Here is a 21,029-nt window from a genome sequence, read left to right as displayed (position 1 = left end):
AGTGAGTCAAAAAGTACACCAAGTTTTTCATAGTACTGCTGCCAACAACAAAATGCAAATTCCTCAAGTTACACTCCTGGTCCAAAATGCTATTTGCAATGTGTCCGATCTCCTTGCTTTTTCTTGTCTTTATCATTGAATGACCTTGTTCTTGCAATCTATCCCCGCCACTCGGTACTTTCTCCAATATTGTTTCTGCCTATCTTTCTTTTCGTTCCGCCTTGTTCCAACTTCAATCATCACGCACTTGTTTTCCGACCTCATTTTGAACTGTGGTACCGCAATACCACATCTTTTGAGGTTTTATGAATCTTTCTGTGTTCTTGCTTAACCACTCTGATTCTCAAGTACATGTCCACACTTGTGATCCAAACAGTGAGTTTGAGAATTAAAGTTTTTGTGTGGCTTTGTCATAGGAACTTCTAACATTAAATAAACGCAATGCGTAATTATCCAAAATGTTGCATCCAATAAAAATCAGCAAGTTAGTTAGGCACGATCTCCCTTTTCTAAAACAACACATTTACTGTCTCCCAGTACCTGATAAATAAAACATTAGGTAATTTTCATTTTTTAACAATTAAGTTTCCATAAGTTTGCATATAATAGAATTTCAGACTTCCTGGTTAAGCATGTATTAACATTTACAACATACAATTAAAACGAAAGCTTACGTAGTCGGCAGGATTTAACCTGCGCAATTTAACCCCAGGATTTCTAGTCCATCGCCTTAACCACTCAGCCACGACTACATGCTGCCGTGGGTATCTGTGAAAACAATACCATTGTCAAAAGAAGTACATGACACCCGCAGAAATGCTGTCGATGGCAGCATAGACTAAATAATGAACCAAAGTCAAATGGCTTTGTTGAAACTCTATCAGATTTGTACAAGGCAAGCACACGTGGGAAATGTAAATGCAATATCCTTTCTGTCAACGGTCATAATAATTATTGTGTTTAATTATACAAGAAAATAAAGACACTGGAAACCGAAGATAAGTTAAGGCTGTGTTTACTAGGTGCTTTCATATAACCTCTTTTGTAGTACTGCACTGTTATACTTTTGCACAGGCTTAACAGTATTACATAACTAAAGAAGCTTAATTCTGCATACTAGTGCTCTTGTAGCTGACATATTGAATTGAACTACATAAACTACAATAATAAATACATCTTTATTTTAAAAAAAAACATAGCTATTTAACTAATCTTTTAAAAACACAGGTACACAAAAACAAAGTAGATCTTTATTTCAACTGAAAAAATGAACTTGCTTCATGGCTGCTGCCGGAGCACTCAATCACGTTGTGCCTAGCGTGAGAGGACATAGCAGACAACAAGATCTACAAAATATCACATGCCAAGAAAAAAAAAAAAAAAAAAAAAAAACATGATAATTATGTTTATTTTTATAACGATATTTCACCACAGATGGGACTCGAACTCAAAATCTCTGGCTGATGAGGCCAGTGCCTTATCCATTAGGTTCAAACAAAGCAGAGTGTTACATTGGGAAAGGGGCGTATCTGTCAGAACGTATTTTAAATTCATGCGGGAAGATTTAAGATTGCGAAGAAGTTTAAATAAGCTCCTTATTTGAGCGTTGGTAACCTTGCATACTTTTTTAATTATTATTAATGCACTTTCTTTCAGACAGTTGTCAGGGTGACTTTGCAAGACCAAAGTCAATAAACCTGTTATTTTCTTGTTCCACCACTATCATTTTCTATTGTGCTTGTTCAGAATAGGCTGAATCCTGAAACCGTCTTGCTACTATGTGAACAAAGCCTGCAGTCACTTTATTGAACACCCTGTGGATTAACCTCTATTGGAACACAGATGACTGTGTTAAAGATGTTAATAGACTTCCAATGTACACGTTTTAGAGCTAAACGTTTAATGAGACAGTTCAAGTGCTGCACTTTCAGGCAGCCTGTAGCAGTGTCTTTTTGTTAGATAACACCCTGGGAGTCCAACAGAGCAGTATGTGTAAATAGCTTCAATGGAAACCAAATATTTATGATTCAAGTGGCTTTTAAGCAAACATTTGATATACTTTGAACTGCAAAGGAGGAAGGCAGACAATGCAAATGAGGCAACTGGCTCGTACTTTTAAATCATACGAGAAACTCGAACCCAATGAAGCTTTTAACAACCTGCAGTCTGGAATGACTTTGTAATGTTATTGTAACACCTCACTGGACTACAGTAATTGCATTATATGAAACTGCTCCTGTTTATTTGTCACCGGTACAGCTACCCGTGCCACTCAGAGTTGGAGGGAGACGGTCGGCCACTTGCACATAAAGCAATACTTTCAGGGATCGTTTCTGTAGTGCTTTGCTAGCGAAATGCGTTTCTAAAGTGTTTGGTCTCACTGTCCACGAGGAAGAGTGAGAGTGTTCGTTTCTGAGCGTGAAGGGGACAGCGAGTGTTGTTTTCGGTCAACTGCTCGCTGTTATTGATGACCGCTCCAGTCTTCGTTAGGGGGCTGGAGAAAGCGGACATGTTCTGAGTGGGTGTTTTATTAAGAGGTACCAAATAAAAAAAAAATACAGCGACAAAACAAGGCAGCTTTTTCAATGATTCCTTAAAACTATCGAAGCTACTGTAAACATGGAACACATTAATTGCGATCGGCTTGATACCAATATCCTTACTTAACAGCTGTTGAGTATAAACAAAGTCATATACGCCGAAATGAACACGGACGGTCTTTATTAAAGGCTGACTCATTTAGATGTTCCAGCGATCTTGCTGTACCGGACAAATCTACTGGATTTTTTCCATGTTGTAATTGTGCCGCCTGTGATAACGCTTTTAAAACTGAGAATTTTACAAGCCATACAAGGTAAGAAGAGTACAGTTTCTTAGAAGTAATTGCCTGTGCTTCAACTCATGTCATTTATTTGATTTCTTGTCCTTGCAATTTACAATATGTTGGTAAAACTACTAGACAGTTATGATTGAGCATTAAGCATACAAGTTTAATTAGGAGAGAATGTATTGATTCACCACGACACAGATATTTTGTAGATGCCAAACATTCCGTTTCAGATCAGAAATCCCGTGGCATTGAAAAAAAAAAAAAAAAAAAAAAAAAAATTCAAGCTCGGAGAGGTGGTAATATCGATCAAAAACTATGACAATGTGAATCAAAATGCAGTTTAACATGAACATCATCTTGCTATAATAATCATATTCTCCGTAGGTCTTGTTTATTTCGGGTTTTAGTAACAAACTGTGTGCATGTAGCTGGATAGCTCAGTTTGTTAGTGTGTGATGCTAATAACGCCAAGGTCGCGGCTTTGATTCCCATTCTTATCTTTACTTCTTTAAATAAACCACAGCATTTGAATGGTGCCAAACTCAACATTCTTTAACAAAAAGAACCGAAGACATGTGAATTTCAACCAGTAATATTTCAGACTTCCTGTGCTTTAAGCATGTATTAACAATGAACACATACAATTAAAACGAAAGCTTACGTAGTCGGCAGGATTCGAACCTGCGCGGGGAAACCCCAATGGATTTCTAGTCCATCGCCTTAACCACTCGGCCACGACTACATGCTGCCGTGAGTATCTGTGAAAACAATATAATTGTCAAAAGAAGTACATGACAACTATTCCAATTGCGGTTAATCCACAGGGTGATCAATAAAGTGACTGCAGGCTTTGTTCACATATTAACAAGATGGTTTCAGTATTCACGCATATTCTGAACAAGTACAATATAATATGACAGTGGTAGAACAAGAAAATAACAGGTTTATTGGCTCTGGTCTTGCGTCGTCACCCTGAGTACTGTTTGTAAGAAAGTGGCATTAATAAAAAAAAAAAAAAAAAATTATGCAAGGTTACCAATGCGCAAATACGGAGCATATTTAAACTTCTTCACAATCTTAAATCTTCCCGCATTAATTTAAAATACGTTCTGACAGGTACGCCCCTTTCCCAATGTAACACTCTGCTTTGTTTGAACCTAATGGATAAGGCACTGGCTTCATCAGCCAGAGATTGTGAGTTCGAGTCCCATCTGTGGTGAAATATCGTTATAAAAATAAACATAATTATCATTTTTTTTTTTCTTGGCATGTGATATTTTGTAGATCTTGTTATCTGCTATGTCCTCTCACGCTAGGCACAACGTGCTCGAGTGCTGTGGCAGCAGCCATGAAGCAAGTCAATTTTTCAGTTGAAATAAAGATCTACTTTGTTTTTGTGTATGGGTGTTTTGAAAAGATTATTTAAATAGCTATGTATTTTTAAATGAAAGATATAATTTTTTTTTTTCTAGCACTAGTATAGTTCAATTCTATAGGTTAGTTACAAGAGCAAAGCAGAGTTAACTTTACTTCGGTTTCCAGTGTCTTTATTTTGTTGTATAATTAAACACAATAATTATTATGAACGTTGACAGAAAGGATATTGTATTTACATTTCCCACGTGTGCTTGCCTTTTACAAATCTGATAGTTTCAACAAAGCCATTTGACTTTGGTTCATTATTTAGCCTATGCTGCCATGTACACCATTTCTGCATTGGTGTCAGGTTTGAATCCTGCCGACTATGTAAGCTTTCGTTTTAATTGTATGTGTTCATTGTTCATACATGTTTAAAGCTCAGGAAATCTGAAATATTACTGGTTGTAATTTAAATCGTTTCGGTTCATTTTGTTAAAGAATATTGAGTTTGGCACAATTCAAATTCCGTGGTTTATTTAAAGAACTAAAGTCAAGTACGGGAATCGAACGTTAGTTTACCTACTGTAAACATGCTTCCCTGAAAGAGAAGATGGCCAGCAGACTTTGTTTTGGGATACACTCCTGCCTATTTGTTTGTGTCACTGAGCTCCTACATCAAAGCTGCCAATAGGCCCCCTTCCACCAGTGTCATCCTCGGTCTCGCCTCCCAATGGTATTTAACTGTCACACAGGGAAAGGAACATCCTTGATGTCGACCGAAGCAACCTCGCGGTTGGTGGCCATGTTCTCTTTCACTTTCAGGGAACCAGGTTTAAGGTAGGTAAGTAATGTTCTCTTTCAATTCGAAGATGGCCACCTAACATCGTTATGGGAAACATGTACCTGAGCCGTCGAGAGGGAAGAAATAATGGCAGCATATGAGCGACGCTTAGTCCTGCCTGACCAAGGTCAGTGGAGTGAGCGTGCAACTTCAAGGACCCAAGTGCCCACAGAGGGCAATAAGTGATCTATCACAATCAGGCAGTAGAACCTGGCAAAGATATACGAGGTAACCCAGCTAGTCACATCGCAAATTTCAGCCATGGAGGCACCTCAGAAAAGGACCTCATGTGGAATGTGTGGTGATCCGCCCAGGTGGGGGTAAGCCAGCACTATTATATGCAGTCGAGACTGTGTCCGCAATCCAATGCGACAGTTGCTGCTTAGAGAGGTGTTGTCCCAGGGGCCGAGTTTCATGGCTGACACAGCACTCTTGTTCTATCCGAAATGGGCAGAGAAGGTTCAACTTTCTATCCTCTTCCGTCGCAAACCAGTTTGACGGACTGATTCACGTGGAAGGCTGTATCCATCTTGGGGAGAAAAGCAGGGTTTGCACGCAGTGACACTCTGCTACCATCATCCCAAATATGCATACAGGAGCTATGCACAGATAGCGTCTGAAACTCACTAACCCGCTCTGCGGCGGTGATAGCCAAGAGAAAGGCTGCCCTCATGGACAGGCTCTTCAATTTGATGGAGTATATTGGCTCAAACGGGGTCTGCATGTGAGGCTCCAGTACAATCTCAAGGCATTATTCGGGGAGAGTGGCCCTCCTAGGAGGGCGCAATCACAGAGCGCCTCGGAGAAAACAGCACCAATCTTGAAAACGTTTCCACTTTTATAGGCCTACAATGACCTAATGGAATGCGCCCTAGCATTCTGGAGCATACCCACGACCGTGTCTGACAGCCCTAAGGCTGACCAGAGGTCCTTTTCAGGGGCCAAACCCATAGCTGGAGCCTGCCCGCCTCCGGGTGCCAAAGTGTGCCTCTCGTCTGATGGAGAAGATCCTGATGAAGTGGATTTTCCAGGGCGGGTGTTAGGTATGGTTGTAGTTCATTACAACAGTTAATGTTGCTTTCTTGTGAAAACAAGGGAACTTGGGATAGATACCGTAAAGGGGAAGGGAACTGGACTGTATGTTAGAGGAGTCGTCATCGAGAGATATGGGAGTTTTGCAGGCGCTTTGGTCTCTGTGTATTGAGTGTTAATAAACAGCACAACGTTAACGTAGTATCTGAGTTGGTTTGTCAAACACAACATTTTGACGACGAGGATGGCTGAATTCAGAGTAACCCTGCCGAAACATTTCCTTCCTCACCCGGGTGATCCACCAATCCCATGGACACAATGGTTAGAGTCGTTTACTACCTACCTCTTAGCTTCTGATTTGCAAGATGTGAGTGATGCCAGGAAAAGAGCGATCTTAATTCACTGTCTAGGTCCAGAGGGCCAGCGTATTTTCAAAACACTGGGTGACTCGCCTTCTTTTGAAAATGCTACAACTAAGCTGACACAGCATTTCAGTCTGAGACGCAACACTTTAGTAGAACGTTTTAAGTTTCGCCGCAGAGCACAGCTCCAGGGGGAGTCAGTTCGCCAGTACTTTGCAAATCTTATGGAACTGGATGCCTATACAATCAAATGATACAGGACCAATTCATAGAAAAAACGACCACCAATAAAATAAGGGAGCGTTTGCTCATGGAGCTTGACACACTCACCCTGGTTAGGACACTGGAAATAGCATGCCAGATTGAAGCAGCTGTAGCAGAAGCAAAACAACTTTCAGCCAAACAGCCACAGAGTACATTGCCAGAAAGTGAAACTACGAAACAAGCAGTAGCCTCTCACGGCCACGCGGCTCCCTCCTCGTGACGATGTTGGAACTGCGGGTCGACCCGTCATAAAACTGGAAGCCAGGTTTGCATTACAAAGGGTAAGTGGTGCCGAAATTGCGGCAAGTTTAATCATTTTGCTCACTGGTGCAGATCTACTGGTTCAAATGCTGCACAGAGACTTACTGACTTTTCAGATCCAACACTTTTTAATACAGTGCAGGATAAGAGTACCTTTTTCAAAGTGTGTAATTGCTATCTAGATGGGGTTTTAATTCCCTTGATTGTGGACACAGGAGCCAAAGTGTCCCTTATTAACAAAGTTACATATAAAACTTGGTTTGCAAACAAAGCCTTAAGCCACAGCTTGATACAACTTACAGGCTATGGCTCTTCCACCATTGCTTTTTTTGGCTCCATGTCCTTGCCAGTTTCATATGGCAGTGTACAACTACCAAACCTTCGAATTTACAGTGACTGAGAAAGGAGCAAATCTAATGGGCCTTGACCTGTTTCAAGCACTTAAATTTTGTGTACGGGACACTGGGGACATTGAAATTCAGCATGTCAGTGTGCCATTGGAAGGCCTTGTTTCCTCAGATGTTTCACGGCCTGCGACTTATTAAAGGTTTTGCTCATGGCCCCACTGTGAATAATTCCGTTGCACCAATTATGCAACCACTGCGCAGACTATCCCTTACTGTCAGGGACCAAGTTAATGCTGAGCTTAAGTGTTTACTGAAAGAAGACATCATTGAACCCACTGACTCTTCTCCGTTGATCTCAAATCTGGTCATAGCACGTAAGAAAGATGGGAACATTTGTCTTTGCATGGACCTATGGGCAGTGAATAAAGCAGTCATTCCAGACCGGTATAAACTTCCAACCACAGAGTAGCTGGCAGCTGAGTTCCATGGTTCAGCTGTTTACAGTAAATTGGACCTTAGGCAGGGTTATCTACAAATTCCAATGACTGAAGCTGGCTGAGATCTGACTGCTTTTGTAACCCACCTGGGGGTGTTCCGATACAATCGTATGACGTTTGGGCTGTCTTCTGCACCAAGCTGTTTTCAGCTGTGTCCACAGTTTTTGCTGGCATTCCTGGAGTAGAAATTTACTTGGATGACATTGTTGTGCATGTCGCCTCCCTACAAGTACACAATGCCAGGCTTTTGAAATAATCAGTTTTTGGTCGGCAAGTATGATTCTGATGCAAGTACATAATTGGTCAGGATACAGATCCAGGGTATTCCCCTTGTAGATGTAGTTGAGCCTTGCAAGACGTGAAGACGATACATGGCTCAAAACGCATTTGTTTCCAGGTTTTTTTAATACTACCTGAGCCAACAGGGACACCCTTGCTGCCTTGGGCCCTATGCAACTGCATGGGCTGCTTGTGCCTAAAACCGCTACTGTCTATATAAGGGCTTCCCAAACTCGATCCTGGGGACAACCTGTGGCTTCTGGTTTTCATTCCAACAGAGCTCTCAGTTACTTAACTAGACCCTTAATTGAACTGATAATTTGCTTAATTAGACCTTTTTACTTGTTTTCAGCTCTTGAACAGTCGCATATTTCGAGTTAGCTGTAACATTTGATAAGTAACTTGAAATGCAACTGTTTAAGAGCTGAAAACAAGTAAAAAGGTCTAATTAAGCAAATTATTAGTTCATTTAAGGGTTTGGTTAAGTAACAGAGAGCTCTGTTGGAATGAAAACCAGAAGCCACAGGGGGTCCCCAGGACCGAGTTTGAGAAGCCCTGGTCTAGTGTCTAATTTTTCAAGCACTAGTCATACAATATCACTCAGTTTGGAAATCTGTAAACTGATTGCATCTTAACGAGCCTGGATAGCTCATTCGGTAGAACATCAGGGTTTTAATTAGAGGTTCCAGGGTTCAAGTTTGTGTGGTGAGTTTTTTAAATGACTTTTAAAAATTGTTATCTGGCTAAGCACTATGTTGTAATGTGTATACTGCCTATAGCCATTGTTGCTTGTTCAAATTAATTTACCAAACACTTTGTGGCGTTGTTGCTCTTAAAAAATGTTGTTGAATATTTTCTTTTCAAACAACACCATGGCCACTCCAAAACAAGTTATATAACAAGCTTATGGACATAGATCAATTACAGGAATGCCGTTGCTGTCAAGGTTGAACCGACGAAAACGGACCTGCCCCCAGGCTAATCGGGAAATACAGACACTTCAGCATTACAACAGCCAATCAAATCGCGTGAAAGCACGAAGCGGGCGGACCTCATTTTCATACTAGCTGTCCAGTTAAATATTTAGCTAAATGTTAAATCTTGTTAAGTGATTTAAGATTTAGGTAAATGTTCAGCTAAATGTTGAATCTTGTTAAGACATTTACGATTTAGTTAGATATTTTGCTAAATGTTGAATCTTGTAACTAGATTTATATATTAGATCTGAATGTACACATTTAAAAATATATATTTATTTATTTTCACAACATTTATAAATCTGGGGAAAAAATACAAGATGAAAGTTGATTTTCCCCCCAAAAAAACAAAACAAAAAAAAAAAGATTTGAGCTAAATCAGGAAAAAAAAAGACCTTAAAATATTAATGCTTTTTTTTACACGACACCCCATAAAATAATAAAACTTTGCTTAAAAACTAAACAATTTGCAACTTTATAAGTGAAAATATATTTCCAAATGCACAGCTGTCTCCTAGCAAATGAAAGCACCACTGTATTCTGGACGATGTGGTTTATTCTACGATCATGGTACCTGGGCAGGTTAGACATCTGGGGGAATCCCCGGTCCTCTTCTTTTGTTTATTTTGTAGAATGCATGCCTAGCCCTTTCCGTTTTTGAGTTACAAGCAGTTGAACGCACCTACCGATTTGCTGCGCATCACAGCACTGGATCACTGAATAAGGGGCTGCATAGGATAATTCTGTTTCTCTTTTTTGTCGGTACTTCTTGTGTTAACTGTGTGGTTGTATACAGGGCGTTGTTAGAGCATAGTGGTCCTCTCACTCGTAACGAGCAATTTTAAATTCCTTTTTTGCACACTGAGTAGAAGGGGTAACGAATCAATGTGCACAGTCTCTGTAATAATAGAAAGGGTGCGCTTTTAACTGAATACAGTCGGGCCACAGAAAGGAATTAGACATATGTACATCATATTAACGAAGGATAATGGAGTGGTTTTCATCGGACCAATAAACTTCCCTAACAGGGAATCAAACCCTGTCCAGGAGGTAAAAGCTCTGAATTTTAACCACCAGGAACAACAGTTCAGGTCCCACTGAGATTTGAACTCGGATCACTGGATTCAGAGTCCAGAGTGCTAACCATTACACCATGGAACCACGGTTTAGCGCGCCGAGGTGGGTGGATTGTCAGCTGTCAAATGCCCCACGCTGACGAACCCTGGACAATGCGTTACGCTCATCTGATTGCAGAAAAGCATGCATTTCTACAGTTTGAATTTAAAATGCGACGTTTTTATTTCTTATTTCATACTGGCAACTGCTGGCAGGTCTGGCGAACTGAACTATTATTACCCAACCGCACTCCATAGAACACTTGTCACGTACAAATAATAGGAAAAAATATTATTTGAAAATATATGTATTGCATATTTTTACTGAATTAACAGTGGTACTGTTTATATTAAATATAAACATTTGTAAACAAACCAACTACGTTGCAATCTTTATAAGGGAAAATGAATCCTAGTAATACTGCGCTACGATACCATGACTTTCAAACAGGGCATCAAAGGCACTATTAAACACATTGCATTTTACTACAGCAGTCGCAAAAGAACGCATTCGGACAGAAATAAACATTAATTGCTTTCGAAGCGACAAAGCCTGCAAACCAACTCAGATACAACGTTAACATTGTGCTGTTTATTAACACTCAATACACAGAGACCAATGCACCTGCAAAACTTCCATATCTCTCCATGCCGACCCCTCTAAAATAAAGTGCCGTTCCCTTCCCCTTTATGGTATCTATCCCAAGATCCCTTGTTTTAACAATAATGCAACATTAACTGTCGTAATGAACTACAACCCATACATAACTCCCCTCCCCCCGCCTTTCCCAGGAGAGTGTTCGCTTTAACTGGAAAGTCAGTAACAAAGTGTGGGGACCGTCCAACACGAACAGGTCTATTCAGGACATTACCCTTCCCGGGCTCTTCTGCTATTGGTATTGGCACCGTATTGAGATTCCACTGCTCCTCCCACTGGCATAGCCACCCTGACCAGCCTACTGAAATGCCACCTGCCACCATCCTGTAGCTCATATGTGGCTTCTCCTAGCTTTTTGAGGATTTGCAATGGAGCTGAGAATTGAGACGTCAGTTTACGACCTCTTCGTGGCCTCTTGATTCCCACCCACTGGCTTCCCTTCAGATCTGCCCTGTGTGCATGGCGATTATGTTCTGTATATCTCTTTGCTGCTTGTTGTTTCTCAACCACTTTCCTCCTCACTCCAACCGGTACTGCTGAGGCTGTCAAATCTGATCCAATGGCAACCGGAGGTTTCTGTCCACCATCAGCATGACTAATGGAAAGTAGTGACATGTTCAATATCTTTACTCCTCAAATAGTGCTGAAACACATGGGAGATAAACTGGGGTCCGTTATCTGTTATGATGGTTTGCGGCAGGCCCCATCTTCCAAAAAAGACATCCAGGTGATTAATGACCACTGTTGAAGTTATCTCGCTCGTTGCAATCACTTCCGGCCATTTGCAATGTAGGTCGTAAACCACCAGAAGAAAATGTTGATGAAACGGTGCTGAGTGGATCTCTCCACATATGTCAATCTTTAGCTTTTGCCAAGGCCCTGATGGCCAAACTACTGGCTGTAAGGGTGCAGCTTGAGGTGCACTGTTTTGCCACTCAATAAACATGCTTGACATGTCTTAACTAATGACTCGATCTGTGAGTCAATCCCCGGCCGCCACACCAGTTCTCGGCAATTCTGCTTCATGCAAACAATTCCAGGATGTCCCTCATTAGCCAGTTGCAGGACTCTTAGCAAAGGGAGTTCAGGATGATTGTCCCCAAGCATGCATCACCCCAACATGTCAGTTCTTCTTGTACCCAGTGAAATAGTTTTAGGTGTTCTGGGACCTGCCGAGGCCAGCCTGTCTGTATGTATTGACATAGTTCTTGCAGAACTGGGTCCAACCTGGATTCTCGTTCCAAGTCTTGTGGAGTCACAATGGCAGCTAGCATTCTGGAGCATCATCACTAGTTTCACTTCCTCTGGATTTTCTCCCATTGGTGTTGGATCTGCTACAGCTCTACAAAGATGATCTGCCACTTGATTGAGTCGAGCAGGCTTGAACTCTAGTGTGAAGTTGTACTGGTAAAGACAATCAGACCACCTGTAGATCCTAAGAGGTTGGTGGCCTGTCCCAGATGTTGCCATACATCGTCCAGAATATAGTGGTGCTTTCACTTGCTAGGAGACAGCTGTGCATTGGGCGTCTTATCCCTTTGGCATAGCATAAAAAATACATTACATCAAACGATGGCGACAGGTAAAGGAAAAGCAAACTAGTGTTCATACACACAATTTCAGTCATTCATTTACTCCACTTGTTACTTATATGTTGTTTTATTTCTGGGGTCCGGTAGGACCCCAAGATAACAGTAACATCAGTTTTCCGACGTTTCCTGATGAAGGTTAAATGGAGGAATTTGCATTTGAAAGAGTATCTTCACTTAAAAAGATGCAAATTGTTTAGTTTTTAAGCAAAGGTTTATTATTTTATGGGGTGTGGTGTAAAAAAAAAAAAAAAAAAAAAAAAAAAAAAAAAATTTTAATTTTTTTTTTTTTTTTTTTTTGATTTAGCTCAAATCTTGTTTTTTTTTTTTTTTTTTTTTTTTTTTTTTTTTTTTGGGGGGGGGGGGGGGGGGGGGGGGGGGGGGGGGGGGGGGGGGGGGGGGGGGGGGGGGGGGGTCAACTTTCATCTTGTATTTTTTCCCCAGATTTATAAAAGTTGTGAAAATAAATAAATATATATTTTTAAATGTGTACATTCAGATCTAATATATAAATCTAGTTACAAGATTCAACATTTAGCAAAATATCTAACTAAATCTTAAATGTCTTAACACGATTCAACATTTAGCTGAACATTTACCTAAATCTTAAATCACTTAACAAGATTTAACATTTAGCTAAATATTCCTCAGGACAGCTAGTATGAAAATGAGGTCCGCCCGCTTCGTGCTTTCACGCGATTTGATTGGCTGTTGTAATACTGAACTGTCTGTATTTCCCGATTAGCCTGGGGGCAGGTCCGTTTTCGTCGGTTCAACCTTGACAGCAACGGCATTCCTGTAATTGATATATGTCCATAAGCTTGTTATATAACTTGTTTTGGAGTAGGCTTGGTGTTGTTTGAAAAGAAAATATTCAACAACATTTTTTTTTTTTAAGAGCAGCAACGCCACACAGTGTTTGGTAAATTAATTTGAACAAGCAACAATGGTTATAGGCAGTATACACAAAACAACATAATGTTTAGCTCGATAACAATTTTTAAAAGTCATTTAAAAAACCTCACCGCACGAACTTGAACCCTGGAACCTCTGATCAAAACCCTGATGTTTTACCGAATGAGCTATCCAGGCTCGCTAAGCTACAATCACTTTCTAGATTTCCAAACTGAGCGAGATTGTATTAATAGTGCTTGGAAAAATTAGAATGTAGACCAGGGCTTCTCAATCTCAATCATGGGGACCCCCTGTGGCTTCTGGTTTTCATTCCAACAGAGCTCACTGTTACTTAACCAAACCCTTAAATGAACTAATAATTTGCTTAATTAGACCCTTTTACTTGATTTCAGCTCTTAAACAGTTGCATTTCAAGTTAGTTATCAAATGTTACAGCTAACTCGAAATATGCGACTGTTCAAGAGCTGAAAACAAGTAAAAAGGTCTAATTAAGCAAATTATCAGTTCAATTAAGGGTCTAGTTAAGTAACTCAGAGCTCTGTTGGAATGAAAACCAGAAGCCACATGGTGTCCCCAGGATCGAGTTTGGGAAGCCCTTATATAGACAGTAGCGGTTTTAGGCACAAGCAGCCCATGCAGGCAGCAAAGGTGCCCCTGTTGGCACAGGTAGTATTAAAAAAAAAAAAAAAAAAAAAAAAAAAAAAAAAAAAAAAAAACAAATGCGTTTTGAGCCATGTATCGTCTTCAGGTCTTGCAAGGCTCAACTACATCTACAAGGGGAATGCTCTGGATCTGTATCCTGACCAATTATGTACTTGCATCTGCACCATATTTGCCGACCAAAAACTGATTATTCAACTATAATTGCAGACTTTGTCGCTTCGAAAGCAAGAAGTATTTATTTGTGTCCGAATGCGTTCTTTTGCGACTGCTGTAGTAAAATGTAATGTGTTTGCTAGTGCCTCTGACGCCCTGATTGAAAGCCTTGGTATGGTAGCGCAGTATTACTAGTATTCATTTTCCCTTATAAAGATTGCAACGTAATTGGTTTGTTTACAAATGTTAATATTTAATATAAACAGTACCTCTGTTAATTCAATAAAAATATGCAATACATATATTTTCAAATAATATTTTTTCCTATTATTTGTACGTGACAAGTGTTCTATGGAGTGCGGTTGGGTAATAATAGTTCAGTTCGCCAGACCTGCCAGCAGTTTCCAATATGAAATAAGAAATAAAAACATCGCATTTTAAATTCAAACTGGTGAAATGCATGCTGTTTAACGGCTTTCTGCAGATGAGCGTAGCGCCTTGTCGTGTTCGTCAGCGAGGGTCATTTGACAGCTGACAATCCACCCATCTCAACGCGCTTAACCGCGGTTCCATGGTGTAATGGTTAGCACTCTGGACTCTGAATCCAGCGATCCGAGTTCAAATCTCGGTGGGACCTGAACTGGTGTTCTTGGAGGTTAAAATTCGGTGCTTTTACCTCCTGGACAGAGGGTGATTCCCTATTAGGGAAGTTACTTTATTGCCGTTTATTGGTCCGATGAAAACCACTCCATTACCCTTCGTTAATATGATGTACATATGTCTAATCCCTTTCTGTGGCCCGACTGCATTCAATTAAAAGTTAATAGTGCCTTTGATGTCCTGTTTGAAAGTCATGGTAACGAAGCGCAGTATTACTAGTATTCATTTTCCCATATAAAGATTGCAACCTAGTTGGTTTGTTTACAAATGTTTATATTTAATATAAACAGTACCTCTGCTAATTAAATATAAATATGCAATACATATATTTTCCAATAATATTTTTCTTATTATTTCAACGTGACAAGTGTTCTATGGAGTGAGTTTGGGTAATGATAGTTCATTTCGCCAGACCTCAGTATACCTAAGCATTAAAAGCATCACTTCAAACTGTAGATATGCATGCTGTTGAGCGGTTGTCTGCAATCAAATGGGCTTGCTGCCTTTCTGTCATCGTAGGGCATTTGATAGCTGACAACCCATCCACCTGCCAAATCTTCACTGCGTCCTGCTACATCTTCACTGCGTTTCCATGATGTAATGATTAGGACTCTGGACTCTAAATCCAGCAATCCGAGTTCAGTGGCCCCGGAACAATTTTTAAAGTGGGGGTGCTGAAAACCTTTGAACAACATTTTCACCCTTGTATATAATGGAAGCCATGCAAAGCCAGCACCCCTTGTTCCAGCGCCCTTGTCCGAATTCAGGTCTCTGTGTTACCTGGGTTTTACTGTTTTCTTTAAATAAAGTGAACTACCAGATTTCATATTTCAATCTGTCAGGTGAGATAAAATGCAGTTCCCATGTCAAAGGTCGGAAATTGTTTCATGAAGACTAATGCGTATTTCAATGTTTGCTTCATTTGAAAAACTTCCCCTCACTTAATTTTGGAATGGTGCGTTGTAATAGGGCAGTACTAAAGCCGTGATCCCTATCCGTTCCTTTTGAGAGACCTCTGGCACAGACTGACTTGTCTGCGGCGTGCTCAGGATTTGTTCACAGAGCGGGTGTTGAAGCCGTCAAACCTGTCCTAAGCTGCGCGATTATCTGCCAGTGCGCGAGTGGTTTAAACAAATATTAACTAAATATTTAACTAAATCAAAAATCTCTTCTCAACATTTAACTAAATTTTAACTAAATCAAAAATCTCTTATCAAGATTTAACATTTAGCTAAATGTTTAACTGGCCAGCTAAATCTGAATTTTTTTATGGAAATGAACTCCGCCCGTTTCGCGGCAGTTCCGTTTTCGTCGGTTCAACCTTGACAGCTTGTTCATATTTCAATGGGTCAGATGAAATAAAATGCAGTTCGAATGTCAAAGGTTGGAAATTGTTTGATAAAGACTAATGCTTATTTGAATGTTTGTTTCATTTGCAAAACTTTTCCCCACTTAATTTTGGAATGGTGCATTGTAATAGGGCAGTAGTAAAGCCGTAAGCTTGTTATATAACTTGTTTTGGACTGGGCATGGTGTTTGAAAAGAAAATATTTGACTACACTTTTTAGCAGTAGCAACGCCACACAGTGTTTGGTAAATTAATTTGAACAAACAACAATGGATATAGACAATATACACATTGTGTTTAGCCCAATAACTATTATTTTAAAACAACACTCACCGCCCTAACAGGGACTTGAACCCTTCACCCTCAGATTAAAAGTCTGATGCTCTACCGACTGAGCTATCCGGGCTCGTGAAGCACTGAGCAGATTAAAAAACAGATTTAAAAAACTCAGTGTTACATGGTCAGACAATCTGGAGATCGTATTACTAGTACTTAAACAATTACAATATAGACAGTAGCGGTTTTATGCACACGCAGCCTATGCAATTGCATAGGACCCAAGGCAGCAAGGGTGCCATTTGTTGTCGTGGCTCAGTTAGTATTAAAAAAAAAAAAAAAAAAAAAAAAAAAAAAAAACTGGAAGCAAATGCGTTTTCAGCCATGTATCCTCATCGCCTCTTGCGAGACTCAACTACATCTTCAAGGGGAATGCTCTGGATCTGTATCCTAACCAATTATGTACTTGCGTCTGCACCATATTTGCTAACAAAAAACTGATTATTCAATTATAATTGCAGAGTTTGTCGCTGCCAAAGCAAGAAAGGTTTATTTCTGTCCGAATGCGTTCTTTTGCGATTGCTGTAGTAAAATGCAATGTGTTTAACGGTGCCGTTGATGCCCTGTTTGAAAGTCATGGCATCGTAGCGCAGTATTACTAGTATTCATTTTCACTTTTAAAGATTGCAACGAAGTTAGCTTGTTCACAAATGTTTATATTTAATATAAAGAGTACCGCTGTTAATTAAATACAAATATGCAATACATATATTTTCAAATAATATTTTTCTCATTATTTCAACGTGACAAGTGTTCTATGGAGTGAGGTTGGGTAATGATAGTTCAGTTCGCCAGACCTGCCAGCAGTTTCCACAATTTAACGGCTTATCCAGATGACTAATATAGCACCTTGTCGTGTTCGTCAGCAGGGTCATTTGACAGCTGACAATGATCCCATCTCAACGGTTTAACCGCGGTTCCATGGTGTAATGGTTAGCACTCTGGACTTCGAATCCAGCTGATCCGAGTTCAAATCTCAGTGGGACCTGAACTGGTGTTCGTTAACACTTTAATAATGTCGGTATGCTTTTACCTCCTGGACAAGAGGCCAATTCCCTATTAGGGAAGTTACTTTATTGTCGTTTATTGGCACGATGAACAAATCACTCCATTACCCTTCTAAAACATAGTGTACATATCCCTAATCCCAATCATGTGGCCCATGTGCATTCAATTATAATTTATTAGTGCTTTTGATGAATATAGATTGAAAGTCATGGTAACGAACCAGCAGTATTAAACTGAGTTTTCCCATTCAGCTCAATTGTGTTTTGGTTTGCAGAAGATGGACCACCTCACCCTGTCTGTGATGAGTGTGGCGGTCTGTTGTTGCAAACTAGTTGGTTTGTTTATATAAACAGTATTTTACGTAGGAGTTATATAGGTTTTTCAACCCACAAGAATACATGGGAGTGAGTTTGGGTAATGATAGTTCATTTCGCCAGACCTCAGTATACCTAAGCATTTTAGCATCACTTCAAACTTTAGATATGCATGCTGTTGAGCGGTTGTCTGCAATCAAATGGGCTTGCATGTACTTTCTGTCAAAACTAGGGCATTTGATAGCTGACAACCCATCCACCTGCTTGTTCTTCACTGCGTTTCCATGATGTAATGAAAAGGACTCTGGACTCTAAATCCAGCAATCCGAGGATCAGTGGCCCCGGAACAATTTTTAAAGTGGGGGTGCTGAAAACCTTTGAACAACATTTTCACCCTTGTATATAATGGAAGCCATGCAAAGCCAGCACCCCTTGTTCCAGCGCCCTTGTCCGAATTCAGGTCTGTGTTTCTTTTAACCTCATGTTGCTTCATCATTCTGCTAATGAGTCAGTTTTAATTCCATATTTCAATGTCTAACATTCATATTTGATAAAATGCAGTTCCCATGTTTAAGTCAAATAGTTTCATGAAGTTTAAGTGCGTAATTCAATTTTGCATTATTTGAAAAACTTACCCTCACTTAATTTTGGAATGGTGCGTTGTAATAGGGCAGTACTAAAGCCGTGATCCCTATCCGTTCCTTTTGAGAGACCTCTGGCACAGACTGACTTGTCTGCGGCGTGCTCAGGATTTGTTCACAGAGCGGGTGTTGAAGCCGTCAAACCTGTCCTAAGCTGCGCGATTATCTGCCAGTGCGCGTGTGGTTTAAACAAATTTCTAAATATATTCAAATCTGTGCTAAACCATTAACTCCATAAACCTTAAATCAAAAATCGCTTATCAAGACTTGCAGCTTTAGCTAAATGTTTAACTGGCCAGCTAAATCTAGAGTTTTTATGGAAATGAAGAGGTCCCCGTTTCAATGCGGCAGTTCCAAAGAACCACGGTTATACCTTGACAGCTTGTTCATATTTCAATGGGTCAGATGAATTAAAATGCAGTTCGAATGTCAAAGGTTGGAAATTTTATATTAAAGACTAATGCTTATTTGAATGTTTCTTTTATTTGCAAAACTTTTCCCCAATTAATTTTGGAATGGTGCGAAGAAATAGGGCAGTATTAAAGCCCGAAGCTTGTTATATAACTTGTTTTCAATGGGCATGGTGTTTGAAAAGAAAATATTTGACAGTACACTTTTTAGCAGTAGCATCGCCACACAGTGTTTGGTAAATTAATTTGAGCACAACAACAATGGATATAGAAAATATAACATTGCGTTTAGCCCAATAACTATTATTTTAAGACAACACTCACCGCCCTAACAGGGACTTGAACAATTCACCCTCAGATTAAAAGGCTGATTTTTTAACTACTATGAGCTATAAACCGTATCAATTAGCACTGAACCTTTACAGATTATAAAAAAAAAAAAAAAAAAAAAAATTTAGTTTAACAGTTGCTCCTAGAATTTATAATATCACTTTATTTCTTTGGTGATTCCCTCTAAGACACTCAGCCTATCCAAACATGCACTAATACCCAAGGCATTTGAGGGTGCCATTTGTATAATGACTGAACTAGGCTTGACCCTGTTCTTTTAAAAAACAAAAAAAAAAAAAAAAGACAGGTTTTTTTTTTAAGACATGTATCCTTCATCTCCTCTTGCGAGACTCAACTACATCTTCAAGGGGAATGCTCTGGATCTGTATCCTGACCAATTATGTACTTGCATTTGCACCATATTTGCCGACCAAAAACTGATTATTCAACTATAATTGCAGACTTTGTCGCTTCGAAAGCAAGAAGTATTTATTTGTGTCCGAATGCGTTCTTTTGCGACTGCTGTAGTAAAATGTAATGTGTTTGCTAGTGCCTCTGACGCCCTGATTGAAAGCCTTGGTATGGTAGCGCAGTATTACTAGTATTCATTTTCCCTTATAAAGATTGCAACGTAATTGGTTTGTTTACAAATGTTAATATTTAATATAAAAATGTTTATAAATAATATAAACAGTACCTCTGTTAATTCAATAAAAAATATGCAATACATATATTTTCAAATAATTTTTTCCTATTATTTGTACGTGACAAGTGTTCTATGGAGTGCGGTTGGGTAATAATAGTTCAGTTCGCCAGACCTGCCAGCAGTTTCCAATATGAAATAAGAAATAAAAACATCGCATTTTAAATTCAAACTGGTGAAATGCATGCTGTTTAACGGCTTTCTGCAGATGAGCGTAGCGCCTTGTCGTGTTCGTCAGCGAGGGTCATTTGACAGCTGACAATCCACCCATCTCAACGCGCTTAACCGCGGTTCCATGGTGTAATGGTTAGCACTCTGGACTCTGAATCCAGCGATCCGAGTTCAAATCTCGGTGGGACCTGAACTGGTGTTCTTGGAGGTTAAAATTCGGTGCTTTTACCTCCTGGACAGAGGGTGATTCCCTATTAGGGAAGTTACTTTATTGCCGTTTATTGGTCCGATGAAAACCACTCCATTACCCTTCGTTAATATGATGTACATATGTCTAATCCCTTTCTGTGGCCCCACTGCATTCAATTAAAAGTTAATAGTGCCTTTGATGTCCTGTTTGAAAGTCATGGTAACGAAGCGCAGTATTACTAGTATTCATTTTCCCATATAAAGATTGCAACCTAGTTGGTTTGTTTACAAATGTTTATATTTAATATAAACAGTACCTCTGCTAATTAAATATAAATATGCAATACATATATTTTCCAAATAATATTTTTCTTATGATTTCAACGTGACAAGTGTTCTATGGAGTGAGTTTGGGTAATGATAGTTCATTTCGCCAGACCTCAGTATACCTAAGCATTAAAAGCATCACTTCAAACTGTAGATATGCATGCTGTTGAGCGGTTGTCTGCAATCAAATGGGCTTGCTGCCTTTCTGTCATCGTAGGGCATTTGATAGCTGACAACCCATCCACCTGCTACATCTTCACTGCGTTTCCATGATGTAATGATTAGGACTCTGGACTCTAAATCCAGCAATCCGAGTTCAGTGGCCCCGGAACAATTTTTAAAGTGGGGGTGCTGAAAACCTTTGAACAACATTTTCACCCTTGTATATAATGGAAGCCATGCAAAGCCAGCACCCCTTGTTCCAGCGCCCTTGTCCGAATTCAGGTCTCT

The 21,029-nt window shown here is 39.7% G+C and overlaps 7 non-coding genes across 7 annotated transcripts; 4 read left to right on the top strand and 3 right to left on the bottom strand.

The window, feature by feature from the left end:
* The first annotated feature begins 2,309 nt into the window (after nt 1-2,309).
* LOC121310348 lies at nt 2,310-2,523 on the top strand. The gene has a single exon (XR_005948782.1). It is a non-coding gene; the product is annotated as a small nucleolar RNA U3 (small nucleolar RNA).
* Nucleotides 2,524-3,490: 967 nt separating this feature from the next.
* Nucleotides 3,491-3,572, bottom strand: trnas-aga. The gene has a single exon. It is a non-coding gene; the product is annotated as a tRNA-Ser (tRNA).
* Nucleotides 3,573-10,138: 6,566 nt separating this feature from the next.
* trnaq-cug lies at nt 10,139-10,210 on the bottom strand. The gene has a single exon. It is a non-coding gene; the product is annotated as a tRNA-Gln (tRNA).
* A 4,497-nt stretch (nt 10,211-14,707) lies between these two features.
* Nucleotides 14,708-14,779, top strand: trnaq-cug. The gene has a single exon. It is a non-coding gene; the product is annotated as a tRNA-Gln (tRNA).
* Nucleotides 14,780-16,483: 1,704 nt separating this feature from the next.
* Nucleotides 16,484-16,556, bottom strand: trnak-uuu. The gene has a single exon. It is a non-coding gene; the product is annotated as a tRNA-Lys (tRNA).
* Nucleotides 16,557-17,401: 845 nt separating this feature from the next.
* trnar-ucg lies at nt 17,402-17,474 on the top strand. The gene has a single exon. It is a non-coding gene; the product is annotated as a tRNA-Arg (tRNA).
* Nucleotides 17,475-20,181: 2,707 nt separating this feature from the next.
* On the top strand, nt 20,182-20,253 carry trnaq-cug. The gene has a single exon. It is a non-coding gene; the product is annotated as a tRNA-Gln (tRNA).
* The last annotated feature ends 776 nt before the right edge of the window (nt 20,254-21,029 follow it).

This window comes from Polyodon spathula, unplaced genomic scaffold, assembly GCF_017654505.1.
Source record: "Polyodon spathula isolate WHYD16114869_AA unplaced genomic scaffold, ASM1765450v1 scaffolds_2048, whole genome shotgun sequence".
Taxonomy (NCBI): Eukaryota; Metazoa; Chordata; class Actinopteri; order Acipenseriformes; family Polyodontidae; genus Polyodon; species Polyodon spathula.
The sequence above is the reverse complement of the archived record's forward strand: the minus strand, read 5'-3'. Positions and strand labels throughout refer to the sequence as shown.